The following is a 19,520-nucleotide window of genomic DNA, read 5'->3' on the forward strand; positions in this document are numbered from 1 at the left end:
TGGTCCAAGTTGGGTCCAGACTCCCGACATCTTCGTTCTTGGTGTGCACGCAGCCGTCAGCTGCTGTCCTCGCTTGAACGATGTGTGGGCATCGTGGGTCAGCATGAGTGTTTTGACCGACAGAATCTGTGTGCGATCCGTGGTCGAGTCGTCGTCCTTGGCAAAGGCCATGGACATCGAGAACGTGGCGTTCTTCTCCTTGCGGGTGCAGGTCAGGTTCCATTGGATGCTTTCGTAGAAGGGCTTGCCAAGGTATGGCTGGTCCTTCATCGCCGTGGATCGGATAAAGCGGGTGATGAGGGCGATCATCTTGTCGTCGTGTGTGGCGACGTCTTCCCATCGTGCTCGGCATTGGATGCCGAGGACCTTGGCTCTTGTTGCCATCGTGGGTAATCCGCAGTTGAGGTGCAGTGCTCCGTGTGATGTTGAGAGGGCTGTGCGGAACAGCAAGTTCAGGCAGAATGTTTGTGTCCGGTGGAGCCGCTTCTGTTCGTTCTTTGGGATGGCGTCGAGGGCGAGGCCGTATTCCATCATTGGCCGCAAGAACGTGCGGTATGCAATCTTTGAGGTCTTGGCCGTGAGGTTCCCAAGGGTCAGGCCCATCTTGGCCATGTTGGATGCTGCTTCTCTTGTCCTGGTCACCATTCGGTCCTGGTAGATCGTCGATGAAGGCGCTGAACATGAGTGGGCTCAGCACCGATCCTTGGATCAGTCCTTTCTGGAGCCATACTGGCTTGGATCTTCGACCCTTGCTGACCATTTGGATGGATACCTGGTCAAACATGGCTTTGAGGAAGCCGAGGGCGATGCCGTTCATTCTTCGCTGCTTGAGCTTGGTCCACAGTCGCTCGCGCCATACTGTGTCATAGGCGGCTTTGATGTCGAGGAAGACGAGGGAGTACTCCTCGCCGTTCATCTTGTGGTGCTTGATCAGGGTGTCCAGGGCGACGATCTGGTCAAGGGTTCCTCGTCTGGCTCGGAATCCGCCTTGGGCGACGTCCATGTCTCCTGCCTGTTCTGCCAGGAAGGGGAGCATGATCCTTTCCACGATCTTCCTGCAAGTCTGAGTGAGACCGATAGGGCGATACATGGCCGGGTCTAGGGTCGATCCCTTCTGCTTGTACACTGGGTGGATCAGCACGCTGTTCCATTCGCTTGGCACCACACTGGCCTTGAGCGCCGCCATGATGATCAGGCGGAGCCACTCGGCTATCACTGGTGCGACTGGTATGAGCATTTCGCTCTTGATCTTGTCGGATCCCGTTGCCTTGCGGCGTGGTGCCTTCTCGATGGTCTCTTGGATGTGCTCCAGCGATACTTCTGGGAGCCGGTTGTCGGGCGGCAGGAGGGTCGCCTCCGTGCCCAGGGGTGGTGGGGTCATACTTCTGTCGTACTCTGTCCCGCTGTCCTGCGAGGCAGAGGATACCTTGCCAAAGTGCACCACGAGTTTCTCGAGAGTCGGATCCGAGTTGTCAAAGAGATGGGATCCTTCCCTCTCCTTCCTCGTGCGCATCGCTCCGATGGTCTTGGTCATCTCGGAGCACTTCTGGGTGTCCATGGTGGCCATGGACTCCTTCCATGACCGTATGCCGTTCTTGCGCTTGAGCTGGGTGATGGCCTTTCTCGTGGACCGAAGCTGACGACGCAGGTCGTCCAGCTCTTCCGTGTCGTACTCGGGGGTTTGGGCGAGCATTCTGCTCAGGCATCGCCGTTCTCGTTCCAGGCGTCGGATTTCGGGCCCCTGTGTGCCCTCGATCCGACCAGGGTTGATGCTGGCGCTTCCGATGGTCTCGCTGGCGATCAGGTCGATCGTGGTCTTGAAGATGCTCCACGCGTCGTCCATGGACTTGCGGGCTGTGGCTTCGCTGATGGCAATCTGGCTGCCTTGTTGCTGTATATTCAGACGCCGAGGCGGCCGACATGTTAGACTTGGTTTCCATGGCAGATGATTGATATCTCTGCCGCTCATGGCTCCCGCAAGAATCGAGGCCGGGCGATGGATCAGGAGTAACGAACGATAGCGCCTCGCCAAAGGACGACAACGCGCATGGTTCGATGCAGAATCTCCCAGAAGGACTGAGCGGATCGCACAGAGCCGACATGCGGGCGAAAGGACCTGGCGGCTGCACACAAACAATAGGCGAGATCAGAAAACAGCCAAGCACAAAGCGACAGACTGGAGTGGCCAATGCCATTCGTCAAATCTCCCAGATGAGGCGGGGTCTTCCAAATTCGAATCATCTCGTATAACACAGTGTTTCAGAATCGCGTCAACAACATGAAACAATCAAAGTTGTGTTCTCTGCAATTTCCGCATTTGATCAAATGGAACACCCATCTCCGCCACCATCTGACGGCCGAAATCGGGAGATAAAAACCAAGAATTGTCGCCCTCCCAAGGCGGTTTGGTCCCCATCCCGTTTAGTTTCGCCAGCAGCTGCCCTCATTCCATCTTCCTTCTGTCGAACCATGATCGAAAAACCCTGGTACATCCCCGAGGATGCCATCACCGACTGGTCGGCCAATCCACTGGCAGCCGGCGGCTTTGGCGAGGTGTTCACTGCCTCATACTATGGTGCCCCTGTCGCTGTCAAGCAGCTCTATCGAGGCTACAACCAGAACGAGCTCGCCGACTTTGGTCGTGAGATTGGCATCTGGCACAAGCTTACTCATCCACATGTCCTTCCCCTACTTGGTGCCTGCGACACTACCGCCAAGCCCTTCATGGTCTCGCCCTTCATGCCCAACGGCACCCTCCACAGCCACTTCTCCGCCACCGAACCTCGACCCTATGGCGAGAAGATCCGCCTCCTCTACCAAGTCGCCTCTGGCATGGCCTATCTCCACGGCAACAACATTGTCCACGGCGACCTCAAGTCCCTCAATGTGCTGCTGGATGGTTCATCCAATGCCGTCGTGACTGACTTTGGCATGGCCAGGACCAAGTACACCTCGGCCACGGCCAACCGCACTCGCCGCGACCAGCCAACTGGCGGCACCCTTGACTACATGGCTCCGGAGATGCTTGATGATGACGACCCCATGGGATCTTCAATAACCACAGACATTTATGCCTTTGGCATCACCATGTACGAGGTCCTCAACGACTGCAAGCCCATCTGGGTCACCGCCGACGGCCAGCCAATGAGACCCACAGCCATCGAGCGCCAAGTCCTCCGAGGCAACCGTCCCAAGCGTCTCGACGACATCCCCGACGACATCCGTGCCCTCATCGAGCGCTGCTGGCACCAAGATCCCGCCATGCGACCCAAGTTTCCCGAAATCCTTGCTATCCTCCGTCAGTCCACTGAGATTTCTCCCATTCAAGACGTAATGCAACGACCCACTATCATCGCCCCTCGTCGCTTGGAGTCGTTCCAGCCAATCCTCGAGGCTTCCACCGCTACAGTGTCTTTGCTTGCGCCCCACACTCTGGAGACACCTTCTTCCGCAATCCTGGCATACAAGCCCGTCTCCGTCCCCTTCCTTGCAGACATGCCCGAGTTGCTTACCAACGATGAGAATGACGATTTCGATTCGGACGATGATTACGACGATGAGTTTGATCTGTGGTTTGCAGCTATCGGTGGTACCGATAATGCCCACTTCCAACGAGCCTTCACCAACGTCTATGCCCAGTCCCGCAATCAGCAGCAGCTCCCTCTGTTGATCTCGGCTATCGCCATATCGCAGTCTCCTCTGAACATCCGAATGATTGCTGACCTCTTTGGAGTTGATATCCGAATCGTTCGTCGGTGCATCAAGGAACTTGGACCCGTTCTCGATCCCGGCAAACTAAGCCGCGATAAGGAGGGTAGCTTGATGGTGAAGGCTCAGAAGCACAAGTCGATTGTTGCCTATCTGCTCGGAGACGAGTCTGCCAGCGAGCTTTTCCATGTCTCCCCCAAGTTCCACGTAACATTCGCCTCACGTTGCCTATCTGTGATCCTCTCCCACGAGCCTGTGATCAACATCTGCGATATCTTCGACTTTCACGACAACATCCCAGACCTCGAGATTAGGGTCGCAGCCAAGATTACACCGTCGCTCCGATACAGCGTTGCCCACTGGATCACACACTTTGTGTGGTGCGCCACCGACGAGTCGTTCGATCGGCAGATCTGGAAAAAGTATCGCGCGGAAAATCTCAGTGATCTGCTTGACCGATTCTTGACGAGTCATGTATTCTTCTGGCTGGAAGCCGGCTCGCTGGTTCATGTGATTCCGGAATTCGCAACCCAGCTTGGCTCGCTGGAAGAAACACTCGCCTTGACTCCCAGCACCGCCTTCGATGACACGGCCCAAGAGTTGGTCAAGGACACACACAGATTCGTCCGCGAGTTTGGCGATCCGATCAGCAAGAGTGCCCCTCAGGTCTACAACTCGGGGTATGCATTCACACCCAAGGATACAGCCATCTACAAGAAATACGCTGCCCGACTTGAAGGCAAGATCCCGTTCCTGGTGACCCAGGGTGTCAAACGCCACTGGGACAGTCCTGAGCCATCAATCGAAGGACAACCGGGAGAAGTAGCCCTGCTTGCGATTTCGCGGGATGGAACCTGGTTTGTCTCGAAATCAAAAGTTGGGGTAATCAAACGGTGGGATGTTGCAACAAGCAAAATGAATTGGTCTTCCTCAGGACACCCGGATGTCTCTTCCATAATGGTCTCGGCCGATGGCGAGAATGTCGTGGTTGTGGAGGTCGATTGCACGATCAAGCATCTGAATGCTAGCACTGGCCAGATCATGAGAACCTTCACTGAACACAAGACCAAGGTCCATACGTCCGCAATTTCGCAAAATGGTAGCTTTGTTGCTATTGTCGATCAAGGTGACTACAATAGGATCAAAATATGGGACACCACAACCTTCAGTCTGAAGTACACCATTGATGGACATGCAAACGCTGTGAGCTCTGTTGTGATTTCCCCCGATGGCAAGTGGTTTGCCTCTGTCTCTGCATTGGGGGACAAAACCATCAAGATGTGGGATGCTTTGACGGGGAAGTTGCAGCACAGTCTCGTGGGACATACCCATACTGTCACCACTGTGGTCATTTCATATGATGGGAAGTGGATTATCTCTGGCTCGAATGATAAGTCGGTGAAAGTTTGGGACTCTGCCACTGGCCTATTGCAGTCCACTCTCGAAGGACACACCGAAAGTGTAAACTCCGTGGCGATCTCGCCCGATGGCAAGTGGATTGTTTCTGGCTCGAGTGACAAGATGGTGAAAGTTTGGGATGCCACAACCAATCGTTTGGAACAAACTCTTGAAGAACACAATGATGGTGTGAACTCCGTTATCATTTCGGAACAGGGCAACTCGATATTGTCCCGCGATTATTCAAACAACCAAATCATCTGGACCTACCATGACAAAATATTTTCTCGCTCCTTCGAAAATCCAACTGACTTTGTCTCAGCGTCCAAAAAGCCCATCATGCTTGCACCATCCGAGTGGGCTAACATCGACAAAGCTCCCCAGTGGATTCGCCACGGAAACCATTCCATCAAGGTCCCCCTTTGTCCCGGTTGGCCGAACGAACTCCGTATCTGCTATATTCTGGTAGGTCCAGCCGTCGCATAAAATGCTCACAAACTCGGACTAACTTGAATCGTGCTCCGTAGCCCATGTACCTGAGCACCCCCGAGATCCACATCGCCTTTTCCAACTACCTCAACAACTCATCCGATCTCGAGGGAGAAATTCGAGCCAAAGCCGTCCTTGAGAGCTCCTCGGTCAAAGGCTATTACGAGGAGCGAGCTAGAAGGGCCGAGGCAGTCAGAATAGCCGAAGAAACCCGAATGGCCGAAGAAGCCAGAAGAGTTGAGGCCGCAAGAATAGCTGAGGAGGCTAGACGAGCTGAGGAGGCTAGAAGAGCTGAGGAAGCTAGAAGAGCTGAGGCCAGAAGAGCGGAGCTCGCCAGAAGCGCTCAGCCGACGAGAGTCACGAGGTCCACCACTTCAGAGAGCCACTCAGGGTTTTGTTGGTTTGTGATGATCTGCATTGTTGTGTTTTTTGTTTTGATTTTTCTCCATGTTATCTGAGTTCGCAACCCTGGTTGTCGGAGCGGCAGTCCTCAACTCGGCAGTCCGCGATGCCATCTATAGCACCTCGATAATCTTCTCAAGACTGCCGAACCATTTCACAATATAAATCGTTGGGAATGGCGCTTGATGTGGGCGCTGTGCTTTGGTTATATGAGTGTATGGATTTGTGGCAGTTTGAGTGGTGGGATTTGGTCCTCAGATTGGCCTGCTAGAGGAGACCAAGTTCAACTGGCGAAATCGTGGCAAGTACAATAGAGATTAAAGTAAAGAACTTTAGTTTGATGGTTGAGCCGATTCGAGACAACCTAAATTGCGACTCTCACCGACACGTAGAGGCAGATGATGTCGGTGTGCCTGGGATCGGTGTGGGGGCCGTTTTGCTTGGCTACCATATGGTTGTTCGGGAGTGGATCGGGAGGAGCTCGGAGATCAGGGCCACTTGCCGAGGGACTTGAGTATGGTGATGGCATCCCAGTGGCCTTGGTCGGCGGACTTGCGGTACCAAAAAATCGCAGTTTCGATACTCTTGGGGACACCACGGCCAAAATGGAAGCAGTTGCCGAACCAAAACTCACCATATTGATTGCCTTGCTCGGCCGACTTGCGGAGCCACGCATTTCCCTTGGTGAGATCTTTGGCAACTCCATATCCACAGAGAATACACACACCAGCCATCCACTGACCGTACGAGTTGCCTTGATCGGCCGACTTGCTACACCACTCATATGCCTTCTTGTGATCCTCCGATCCCACCCAACCAGCGTAGAAACACCTTCCCATTGCGAGCTGACAGTCACTGCGACCATCATTGGCAAGTTGTTCGAAGTCGCCCATTGCCTTGGTCTGATTTTTCGTGGTTCCAAATCCAAGGAACAAACACATGGCCAAGAGATACTTGCACAACCAGTCGCGCTCTGATCCCAGTTGGCATAGCTCAAAGAATTTGCGGGCCGCTGATGAATTCGATTTTCTGTCGCAAACTGACCATGCCAGACATTCGGCTTCCCCAAGTGTGAACTCATCCGATTTGTTGTCTCGGATGATCTTGACACCCTTCCGCTTGTCCTGTTGGGTTCCCCGGCCAAGATAATGCATCCAACCGACCATGTGGGTCGCGATGGGTTTCAGGACCTGGTCATCCGACTTGGTGCTGACTTCCTGCCAGAACCACAATGCGCTGCGGTCGCTTTGGGGAATTCCCACGCCAAGGAAACCGAGCCAGCCCATCTGGAAGGATGCTTCGAGGCTCCCGCGGTCGGCAGCGGCCTTGTAGAGCTGGGCGGCGAGCTTCCAATCTTTGTGGCGAGCAGGGAGACCCTCCGAGACCAACTTGGCAGCATTGAGACAGGCAGCGGGGTCACCTTGCTTGACGCGGGACAATAGGACGCCAGGTAGTCGGCGACGGGTGCTCTTGATGCCATCGAACACGAACTCGGCGGGCCGACTGGACTGGGACGGGGGCTGGTTGTTCACGCTGAGAGTGGCGAAATGGCTGGCAACCTGACTGACGGAAGGGGACTTGGCGGCGGCGGGAACGGCGAGAGCAGAGACAGCAGCTCGGTTGTATGGCTGGAGGACGGCAAGGATCTCGGTGAAGGCAGGGCGGGCGGCGGGATCTTGGGCCCAGCAGCGTTCGATGAGGGCCCAGATATCGTCGGGGATGCCATCGAGACGCTTGGGGCGCTTGCCGTTGCATGAAATGCGTTCGATAGCTCGGCCTAGCATGGCTTGTCCGTTGCTGGTGACCCAGACGGGTTTGGCATCGTTGAGGACTTCATACATTGTGATGGCGAAGGCGTAGACGTCGGTCTTCATGGTGGATCCGCTGGGATCATCGTCGTCCAGCATCTCGGGTGCAATGTAACCGTCGGTACCGCCGGTCGGGCCCATGGATCGGTTGCGGTCCAGCGAGGCAGAGGTGTGCTTGGTGCGGGACATGCCAAAGTCGGTGACGACGGCGTTGTTCAAGCCGTCCAGGAGGATGTTCAGGGCCTTGAGATCGCCGTGGATGATGCGGCGGGAATGGAGGTATGCCAGAGCCGATGCAGCTTGGAAGAGGAGACGGAGCTTCTCCTCGAGTGGGACATTGTTGTTGGCAACATGGTTGCGAAGGGTGCCGTTGGGCATGAACGGCGACACCATGAAGGGAGGAATCGGGTTGCCGTCATCGTCTTTGTCGCAGGCACCGAGCAGAGGGAGGATGTTGGGGTGGCTGAGCTGCTTCCAGATATCGATCTCATGGTTGTAGTCAGCGAGCTCCCGGTTGTTGTGGTTTCCAAGGAGCTGCTTGATGGCGACCTTGGAGCCAAAGTATGTGCCAGTGAAGACCTCGCCAAAGCCACCGCGGCCGATGGGGTTGGCTGAGCGGTCGGTGATGTCCCTGGGCGATATGTACCAGGACGGACGCTCGGGAGCGGGGCGGATGATGGCTCTGCTGGCCATGGTGCGAGAGATGGATGCTGGATGGATGCTCGTTGGTGATGACAATGGCAAATGGACAAGAGACAGAGAGGGAAGCCAGACCCAGGCAAGCCAACACTGGCAAGCCAAACCCTGGTCATCGAGCACACACACACACACGCAAGCCTGGCTCGATCCGATGATTTGCTGGCTGGAGTCGGTGTTACCCTACACTGCCACATACACTGGTGTTCCCAGCGATGTTCCGCATACTCCGTGATCAAGCTCAACCGCAAGGACACCCTATTCAGGTCCATATTCAGCACTGCCATCGAGCTTTTGCTCTCTGCCATCGAATCCGAGTACAACAAGCGAGCAATGAGATCCGGCACTCCCGCTCACACCGCGATGATCGACATGATTCGATCATTATGAAGTCTCGCAGGGATCAGGTCGACTACGTGCCGAACCTCCGCACGACATGCAGCGGCACAATCATCTGCGAGCAACTCAGCACATCCCGCACCGACGATGCGCCTGGCCCCGCCTCGATTCCAGTTGTCAAGATCGGAATCATCTCCGTTGTGTTGCTGCGCCTCCCTTGATCCCAGCCAGCCTGCAAACGAAGCCTCTTCAGCCACAGCCGCCTCTGATGATATTCGCGGGAATCGACCATGTCTCCAATCTCACTCCATGCTAAAATGCAAGCATCGATGCAATTCTCAACGATCCTGGATGATCTGTATTGTGGTGCTGTCAAACTCGCATCCGTCAACAGTCGGCATTCACGCTGCTGTGCATTTCCTGGTGCAGTTTCCGCAAGTTTCTCGAGCGCTTTTGCTTCCGAAGGATACTTTTTTTCATTCCCAAGCCCGTTGCGCAGACGGCGCAGTGATGTGTCTGCACTGCGATGGGATCAGTAGCGTCTTCGTCCTGGCGAGCGAGATCGACGGCGGGCCTCTGGCGAGCGCGAGCGCCATCTGGGTCGGCCTTCGTCGCGTCGTCGGTCGTCGTATCGACCGCCCCGATATCCGCGATCGTCTCGGGGGTCTCGGAAGTCTCGGGAGTCCCGAGGGTCGCGGAATTCTCGGCCGTCTCGGCCTCCGTCTCGGCCTCCGTCTCGGCCCGCATCTCGTCGTCGGTTGACGCCTTTCTCCTGGAGTTCTTTGACAGTCTGCCGGATCTTCATGTAACCCAAGTGCATCTAGAGTCCGGCCCAAGCACGTTAGCTTCTGGATGAGACGTATACGCCTTTCGAAAACACTAGCATGCTATTGCCTGGCAATTGCCTGAACAAACCACAGCCTAATCTGCTGGGCCAATGGAGCTCCGTGCCTACCTTTCCGCCAAAGTGATCCGCTGCGATTGGGCCAGTCCACCATATACAGCAGAGTCAATATGGAGAATGTGAAAAGGCAAGGGCAACTTGGCCACGCCAAACCAGACCAAACCAGACCAAACCAGACCAAACCAGACCAAACCAGACCAGACCAGACCACATCTACGCATCGTTATCGGATTGACGCTGTTGCTGGAGGGTGTGTTGCTTCCCACCAACACGCAAACAGTACGTTACCTAGCCGGCGGTCGCTGTCAAACACCGACAAGAAAGCAGAGCAAACGTCGCAGACCCGCAGCTTCTGTTGCTGCGAGGTGGTTTCGCTGCTGATATACTGCTTCAACTCCCGCTACGGACACATGGACGAGCGTAAGCGGTACTCAACCCAAGGCTGTTCTGACATGCATACGCGCATTGAAGCGAATCCAATCAGGCGCACCTCTTTCCTGGCCTTCCGCTCCTGGATCTCTTCAAGATCTTTCAGAACCCGCAGGGCATTGGAAACCTCGCCATCTTCAGCTGCAGGCCATTGGCGGTGGGTGGATTATGATGAGAGAGTGAGCACGAGTCACAATATAGGTGTATGCGACCGATGACCTGGAGCTACAGCCACACCGAAACCAAAGTGCATCGCCCGGCGCGCCAACACACCAAGTTTTTCAGTTTCGTCGACCAGAGACGTGATCTCGGCATTGGCATCGGCGATCTCCTTCATCTGTCGAGGAGAGTCGAGAATGGTTATTTTCCCCCTGTGGGCAACGAGCCTATTCCGCTTCGTGCATCGGCAGTGCCTCATAGAGATGCTTTTGCGTCCGCTTTGTTCAGCCATCTTGCCGCCACTTGCCATGTTGATGCCGGCGTCTTCGGGATTCTTGTCCAGACGCTTTTGTGCACTATGGATCTTTCGGTCGCACTCGGCAATAAACTCGTTCATGTTTCGGCACCACTCTTCTTCGTAGTTCACATTCCGGTCTCGTTTGCGAGCATCCTCGTAGTCCTTCTTCAGCTTATCCGAGTGGATTTTGGTACAGGCGCCTACAGATGCAGTCGGGGGGGGGATGTCAGCTCTGCGGCAAGGGCAGTCCAGCCCAGACCGGATAGCGATCACGATAGCCTTCTGCCATCACGGAAAAGAAATACAGCGGACGAGGCGGCAAAGTATATGCTGCAAACTAGCGAGATCGCTCGGCTGGCGCACTTACCGAGGTCCATTTTCTGAATCGTATCGACGAGTTGGTCAAGCGAACAGATCGTCAGATAATCGTGGCCATCCTCTGATCTCGGCCAAGCAGGTCCTCCCATTCACCCTCGTCTCGAACATCTCGCGGTGCTCCGGACATACCGTATTCCTAGACAACCAAGGGAGGGATGAAGCGTCAGCGACTCATCGTCGTCGAGAAGCAGCCATGTGAGCCCCATTCTGACAGTGCTCCATCCGAAGCTTTGGTAGACTTACGTGAACAGTTCATGAGGACATACTGGCCAGTCCGATCGAAAGTCATTCGATCAAATAGAGCAACAAGGTGCGTCAGACAAATCCTGACCCGCACAAGTGTTTGGAAACGCCTGGAAGTGCACGACAGAGATGCTCGACTGCCTCCCAGATATGGCCTTACATCCACACAGGTAGTTTTTGCAAACCTTGGGGTCGTCGAAACGCAGATTATCGGGGGTTCCGCCTGCCGGCGTGATCGACGAGGCAAGGGAAGGTCAGTGCAGCACTGATACCGAGGGCTACAACGCAGGCAGCCTTGCGAGAGTTGAGAGATCGTTTGGCTACCGCGATGGTGGCCAGGCCTTACCGAGAGCTTCCTTGCCCATAAGCTGCTCCAGCAGCTTTCTCTGTTCGGCGGCACTCATGGCTGCAGGTATGCGGGGGAGGCAGGAGGCCGGTGCGGATGCAGATCGGCGGCAGATCGGCTGGGGATCGGCTGCAGATCGGTCGCTGACCTGCCGGCGCTTGGCTCGCTGTGCCACGGCCTCAAAAGCCTGTCTGTGCCGCGCCAGCACCAGCTCGTCTCTCGTCCGATCTCCGTCGCCTCTGCCCTCTATCATCACAGACAACGCCTCCCAAGATGCTTATCAAGGTCAAGGTAGGGTGCACGCTGCCGGGCCACCCCGAGGTCGCCGGCCTCGACGTCCTTGGTCCGTTGGACATTTTCTGCACGGTGTCTTTATGTCGCCGAACGCTGCTTGGCCTTTCCCCGGGCTGACATCAACTCCTGCTCTGTCTTGCCGGACCACGGCTACTCTCTCCCCAGACCCTTACCGGAAAGGAGGTGAGACTGAATCGTGGAGTGTTGCCGTGCAATCGAACGTCCCTGCCAGTTCCCGGCAAGCCCGCCCCGTAGTTGTCTGTTGGTGTTCACCGAGCCGCCTCCCGTCGGCATCTGGCATTGCCATCCGGTATCACCCGGCATCACCATTGCCCTCTGTCCGGACCACCCAGATCGAAATCGATATCGAGCCGTCAGACACCGTAAGTCGATTATCACTCGGCCCCTTGGCTTGTGCTGGCACATTTCATGCTGGTTGGCATCTCTGTCGGTGTGAACGCACGGCGAATTGCGCCACTGATTCTTGCCGCTCGACAGATTGGCCGTATCAAGGAGAGAGTTGAAGAGAAGGAAGGCATTCCTCCTGCTCAGCAGAGGTGAGAGCGTGACGGATAATGTAACAGATCACCGGGACGCAAGAAGCATCGTCAGCTCAAGAAACTGGAAGCTGCACCGAGATTCGCCGAGCTGCGACATGCCGTATCCGGGGCCGTTCGGGCTCGCAGCCGACCGCTGGAGCCGCAGCCTTCCAACGCAACAGCTCCCGCCGCGGACATACTAACGTACACCTCCGTCTACCAACCATCTTGCTAGATTGATCTTTGGTGGAAAGCAAATGTATGTATCGCTCCGCAGCCTTAATTGTCGACCAGCCGATCTTGCCCAGACGCACGCTCATGCTCGCCATCATCGCCATCATCGCCTAACCACTGCCATATTATATTTCCGCCGCCTCGGTATAGGGCCGATGACCGAAGCGTCGTAAGCTACAACGTTGAGGCTGGCTCTGTCCTGCATCTCGTTCTGGCCCTGCGTGGTGGATGCTAGACCGCCGCCCTCTCCGAACCGATCCCGGCTGCCCAGGCCGTGTGTGTTGACCAGTCCGAGCATTGTCCTCGGGCCCTGACCCTGGCCTTGAAATAAAAGCCCAGATCACTCCAGCCTTTGTGAGCAAATACATAGATCGGTCCTTGACTTCTTGCTCCCTTGCCGGTGTTCCGATCGGTAGCGTCCATTCTACTTTGCCTTCTTCTTCTTTGTCTTGCTGAGATACGACGCAAAGACATCCACTACCTGGGCCCTTGGCTTGGACGAGCCTTTTGGCGTTGCCGATGCTGATGCTACGGCCGCCGCTCGGCTTTCGCCATCGTTGAGGGCTGGGACCAAGAGTGGGGGCAACGATGTGTGAATCGAGGGCTGACAACGATTCAAGAGAGAGGGCAGCGACTCTGGGCCCAGCATCATATATTACCTTTTTCCGCAGCAATCTGGGCTTCCTCCTGTCTCTTCTTCTTGGCAGCAACTGACTTTTGGACGTCTGCCAGCCTCGCTCGCTTGTTTTCAGGTGTTTTGTAAAGGCTGCCGAGTCTATCAAGCAAGCGGTAAGGGGGGGGGAGGATCAGATCGCGGCAGAACCAGTCGAGTGCCTGGACCAATGTCGATGCACATTATCGGATGCTGATACGCATCGATCCCGCCGCACTTGCAGGTTCCGGGGCAACGAATCATCGCCATAGCTCCATCGGTGGTTGGCAAGTAAGCAGCAAATGCGGATATTACTTTGGTTTGGCGGCAGTCGAAGCGCCATCGTTCGTGGAGGCCTCGGCCGGCAGCCAGCTGTCCACGAGCTTTCGGGCCAGATGCGCCGAGACCTCTGCCTTTGTCCTGAGCGCCTCGACGTCCTCGGGCATGGTGCGCTGCAGTGGTTGCGATCGTCGACACCAGGCATCGCTGGGCTCTTGTCCCCGAGCAAATGGATCTGCATGTGCATCAGTGTGTGTGTGTGTGTGTGGATTACATAATGTGCGACTTTTTTGTTTTTTTTTGGAAACGCAAATCGCATCGCACATCAGGACGGCCCGCCTCCCAGTCGTCGAGCTCCGAGCATCGAGCAGCGAGCACGGATCGAGCTCCGAGCACCAACCGGCTGCACAAATTCCAGGTGCGTGATAGCCAGACGCAGGGCCGCCTTGCTTGGCCAGCCGGTGCCAGCAGTATGAGTGATCGCGACGCAAACGACATCACCAACCCCATCGACATTGTCGATTGATGCCCTGCTGCCGTTTTTCAATGTATGCTCCGATGCAGACCAGTCCTCCACAGCAAGTCGAACCAACTTTGAAAAACAGACACAATGAGCGAGCCCGTTCACCTCAAATCCAGGTAACGAGCGCGCTGAAATGCTCTGCATCGTATGCGACTCTGCTAATGTGCGCTTGCTGAATAAACGCCCGACTGAACAATCTCGATCGGTGCCAACTTTATCCACTCCGATGCGACAATTCAACCCCTCGATACGATGATGCCTGCATATTGTCGACGGCGATCACTCTCGGCGTGGTGGCTCCCGTGTGCTTGCGCGGTCATTTCGCAATCGATCAACAGCTTCGATATCGAGAAGAGCCTCGAGGAGATCTACACCGGTGGCAAAGTCGTTGTCACCAAGGACAACAAGACCCTGATCACCACCATCGGAGAGGACGTTCGCATCATGGACCTGGAGAGCGGTCAGATCGTCCATACTCTTGAAGGGGTAATGCTGCTGCAGCCGCAAGGCATCCTCCGAATGTCACCATAGCAGCCGAGGAACGGCGGCGTGCGAGGCTACCCAGAGGTCCCTCGGATATGCAATGAGCGCTGCATGTACCGCTCCCACCGGTTAGTCCTGGGCAATCAACACACCGAGATGATTAACAAGGCCCGCTGACTCTGTCTCATCGACACACTCTCCGCAGGAGGCCGATGTTGTGACCTGTTTGGTCGCCAGACCCGAGGGCAACCATCTCGTCACAGCGAGCCGAAGTTTGTTGCTCCGAATATGGGAGATTGCAACCGGCAAGGAGATCCGGAGCTGGAAGGTGGGCAAAATAGACACCGCCGGGTCTGCTGGAGGGGCGTCGTGAGCGCTTCCAAGGGAAACATTCCTAACGATCCTGTCCTCGAACACGCCCTTCCTCTCTCGTATTGACCTCGTCGCCTGGATCGCGTGCGTTCATCAAATATTCGCCGATGTTTGGACTGATGCCTTGAATCTGTAACGAAAACTCGGGCAAACCTTGTGATATGTGCCATGAATGCGACACGGCTCAAAGGCTCACCAAGCTCCTGTCCTGACCATGGACTTTGACCCCACGTCAACCCTGGTGGCCACGGGCTCAGCCGATAGCACAATCAAGCTCTGGGACGTTGATCGCGGATTCTGCACCCACAACCTGACCGGCCATAGCGGCATCGTTTCCATCGTCAAATTCCATCCAAATGCCAAACAGCTGAAACTCGTCTCTGGCGCGGACGACTGCACGATTCGCATTTGGGATCTGACCGAGAAGCGGTGAGGACGGGCGGTGGACAATGGGCGATGGGTGGTGGGTGTATTTGGTGCTGTTCATGGTGATGAGGTGGACCTGGGAGCCTCGCCGCCCAAACCTTGCATGGCTCGAGAGGCGTTTGGACATGGCGCTAATCTGTGTTTGCATCGTGTCTTCTGATGGCATTCGGGTCTCCCAGGTGCATCTCCGTGCTCGACTCGCATGTCAGTGTCATTCGTGGCTTGGACTTTACAAAGGATGGCAGCCAGCTCATCAGCTGCGCTCGCGACAAAGTCGTTAATCTCTGGGACTTCAAGTCCGGCAACCTTCTCAAGACGCTTCCCATCCTCGAGGCAAGTTGAGCCGAGCGTGTTTTGCAAGATAGTCGCCAGCATGATCGTGATGCGATCCCTCCGCCCTCTCGATATTGTCATGGCCGGAAAGCGTCTGGCTTGAACGGGCTGCTGACTCGCCATCAATCACCGTCACTGCTCTGCTGGAACCGATGGACCTGTCCTTCTCGCAGTCGGTTGAGGCTGTCGGTGTTCTGACGGCTGCTCCCCACGGCGTGCAAGCATCCAAGGACGATCTGTTCATTTATACTGGAGGCGACAAAGGTATGGTATTTCCGCTGGCTGCTCTTCCTGCCTGTCCCGTCGACCTGTCCAACGAGCAGCGTCTGGCTATGGACGTCCTCGTCAAAGGAGCGCTATTCAAACGGTGCGTGCATTGTTCCCTGCTCCGCTCAGGCTTCATCCGTATATGGAACGTCAGGACGGGTCAGTGCGTTGCCCAGGACAAGTCGGGTGTGATCGGCGGTCATACGATTATGGATGTTCAGTAAGTAGCACACTGGGATGTCGTGGCGGCTTGGATGCATCCCGATCGATTGCAGTCACCGATAACATGATTGCAGCTTAATCACGATCGGGCTCGGTCAAATAAGGGGGGCGAATCGCCCGAATGTGCCGATAGCTGATGTATACTCATGCATTCTCGTCCAGACTGCTCAAGTCACGGAACCAACTGATGGCGGTGACCAGCGACCAGAACCTGTTCTTCTTCAACGGCACGACTCTCGATAAAGTCAAGCAAATTGTGGGCTACAACGATGAAATCCTGGACGCTACCTTTGTCGGGCCCGACCATACCAAAATTGCCGTCGCCACCAACAGCGAGCAGGTTCGTCCCCACCCTTCACACGTCGTTACCAGGAGCCAACAGATGAGAGGGAGAGGGACGTGCAGTGTCGTGATCGGTTTGGACCTGTGACCGATGTACTGCCATCGACAACATTCATAGAAGTGGGCGTCATTCTCAATGAATCGTTGCCCTCCATCATCCAGATCCGCATCTTTGATCTGGAAACCACTGACTGCGAGATCCTCCAAGGACACAAGGAGATGGTCATCTCGCTCGACAAGTCGTCGGACGGCACGCTACTGATCTCTGGCTCCAAGGACCATCGCGCCCTGGTGTGGCGGATGAACGAGCACTCCAAGTAAGTGCCATTCCGTTCGCTATTGGCCATGACGATGATGATGTCTGCCTTTGATCGCAGTCGCGCTCAAGGACCATTTTGCTGTACTATGGATTGCTGCTGTTCAGATAGCTGATCCTGTCAATGGGACGATTTGCAGATTTGATTGTGTCGGTGAATGCGTTGGCCACACAGAAGCTGTTGGCGCCGTTGCATTTTCTCGTCGTTTCTCCAGCTTCGCCGTAACTGGCTCGCAGGACCGAACGATCAAAGTCTGGGATTTGTCTACGATAGGTGGGCTTGGCGATCCTGTGCGCAGAGTCCACACTCGGCTGCGACCCTGTTGTTCGTACGTCGCATGGTGGCAGCGATGTGCTGTGGTTCGCTGACATGTGTGCCTCCTCACAGCCGATGACCACATTGCCAAGCTCAAGACACTCTACACGTTCCAGGCTCATGAAAAGGACATCAACTCAATCGCTATTGCCCCGAACGACAAGGTCTTTGCCACCGGCTCACAAGACAAGACTGCCAAGGTCAGCAAAGCCTTGCTGGAACGGCGGGTGTACCGCGATTTGGACCCAGGGTGAAATGGTTGGAGTGCTCGGTGAACGCTGTATTCACGCATGATCGCTTGTTGGTCTGCTGGCAATATTGAATTGTCACTAGATCTGGTCGGTCAGCGACGGATCCCTGCTTGGCGTCTGCAAGGGCCACAAGCGCGGTGTATGGTGCGTTGAATTTTCACCTGTCGATCAAGTCCTGGCAACATCCTCCGGCGACAAGACCATCAAACTATGGTCCATCCGCGACTTTACCTGTCTGAAGGTAAAGCAGTCGGCCGGTCTCTGGAGGAGCACCGCGTCGGGCCTGTGGGGGATTGCTGTCGAGGAAACCTATTGAAGCCGATACTGACCATACGCCGCCGGACATGCCCACATGACCGTTCATCCATCCATACTTTGGGCTCGCTAGACTCTGGAGGGGCATTTGAACTCTGTGCTCCGGGTGCGCTTCATTTCCATGGGCATGCAGCTTGTCTCGAGCGGCTCCGACGGTCTTGTCAAGCTCTGGACCATCAAGACGAGCGAGTGCGTCGAGACTCTCGACAAGCACGAAGACAAGGTCAGTCAATGCCATCCGAGCCAAACAATGACTGCATGCTCCGGCAGACGTGGCTGTCTCAACTTGCATACATCCTTCTATCTAATCGCGCTCCAATACTGCTCCCTGTGTAGGTGTGGGCACTGTCTGTGCGCAAGGACGAGAAGCAGATTGCCTCTGGCGGCGTCGACTCGGCCATTCATCTGTGGAAGGACGTGACGATCGAGAAAGAGGAGCAGAAGCAGGCCGAGAACGAAAACAAGGTGCTGAAGGAGCAGGATCTTTCCAACTTCCTCTTGAAGAAGGATTATCGGAACGCGGTGTTGCTGGCGCTGGAACTCCGGCAGCCCATGAGGCTGCTCAAGATCTTTTCGCAGTTGATCGAGGCCAAGGATGATTCCGACAGTCTGCTTGGATCCAAGGCTCTGGAGCTGGTGCTCGGCAACCTCGAGGACGACAAGGTATGTTGCCGATGGGTGCTCTGCATTGCCCTGAACAACCAGTGGAAAGAACAGCGATGCAAATGCAAATGCAAATGCAAATGCAAATGCAAATGCAAATGCAAATGCAAATGCAAATGCTACTCAAGACTGATACATTCCCTTTCTTGTGGGCGCGCCGACTAGATCGAATTGCTTCTGCTCTACGTCCGAGACTGGAACACCAACACCAAGCACTCACAGACCAGCCAGGCGATTCTTCGTGTAGTTCTGGAGAAGCTGCCTCAGGAGCGCATTCTGGGGCTGGCAAAGTCCAAGGAGATCCTCGAGGCACTGCTGCCGTACACCGAGAGGCACTACCAGCACGCCGACCAGCTCATGTCGGGCAGCTACCTTATCGACTACACCCTGCATGCCATGGATAATCTGCTGCAGCTGGATGAGAACCTGGAAGACGAGATGGACGACAACTAAGGTTCCGCACGACTGGCCACTGATATGTTATGCTCGTTGGGCAACGGATGGTGGTGCGCAGCGTATTGGTGGGAGATCGGTTGCCTGAACCTTGATCAAACAGCGGAAATACGAGTTGGATAGACGCTTGGAGCGACGTCCGATATCCTCGAGCAGTGGCTGATTCTCGGAGTGAGTCCTTTTCTTGTTCGTGCCTTTCGCCTCTCCCATCGGTTCGCTTCGGATGGAAGTTCCTGGCGACGACTTGTCCGAGAAGCGACCCATGGCACAGCACAGAGCGTCTCAGTAATTTGGCTCAGCAAGATATCGTTTTATTGTCTCACGTAAAGGAGAGGCAGGCGGAGAAGGGGGGCGGAAGGGGGATGCCGGAGTGGCGGTATCGAGGGCACAGCCGATGCCAGCGTCATGCAAAGGGCAGCACGGAGAAAGGCGGCGGGTATGCAGCGGGGTGGCGACCGCATAGCCAAGGAGGAAAGTCATCGACCCGATGGACGCCCCCCTCGCGCAGGCATCTGGCCCCGACTGCCTCCAGCGTTGTAAGATCCGGGACGAGTGCATTCATTCTAATCCTTGTTGCTGTATTCGCGAGCCTGCTGCCGAACTCGCTCACGATAGGCCTCCTTGTCTTTCTTGAAGAGCAGAT

This window comes from Polychytrium aggregatum, assembly GCF_025602895.1.
Source record: "Polychytrium aggregatum strain JEL109 chromosome Unknown BJ171scaffold_58, whole genome shotgun sequence".
Taxonomy (NCBI): domain Eukaryota; kingdom Fungi; phylum Chytridiomycota; class Chytridiomycetes; order Polychytriales; genus Polychytrium; species Polychytrium aggregatum.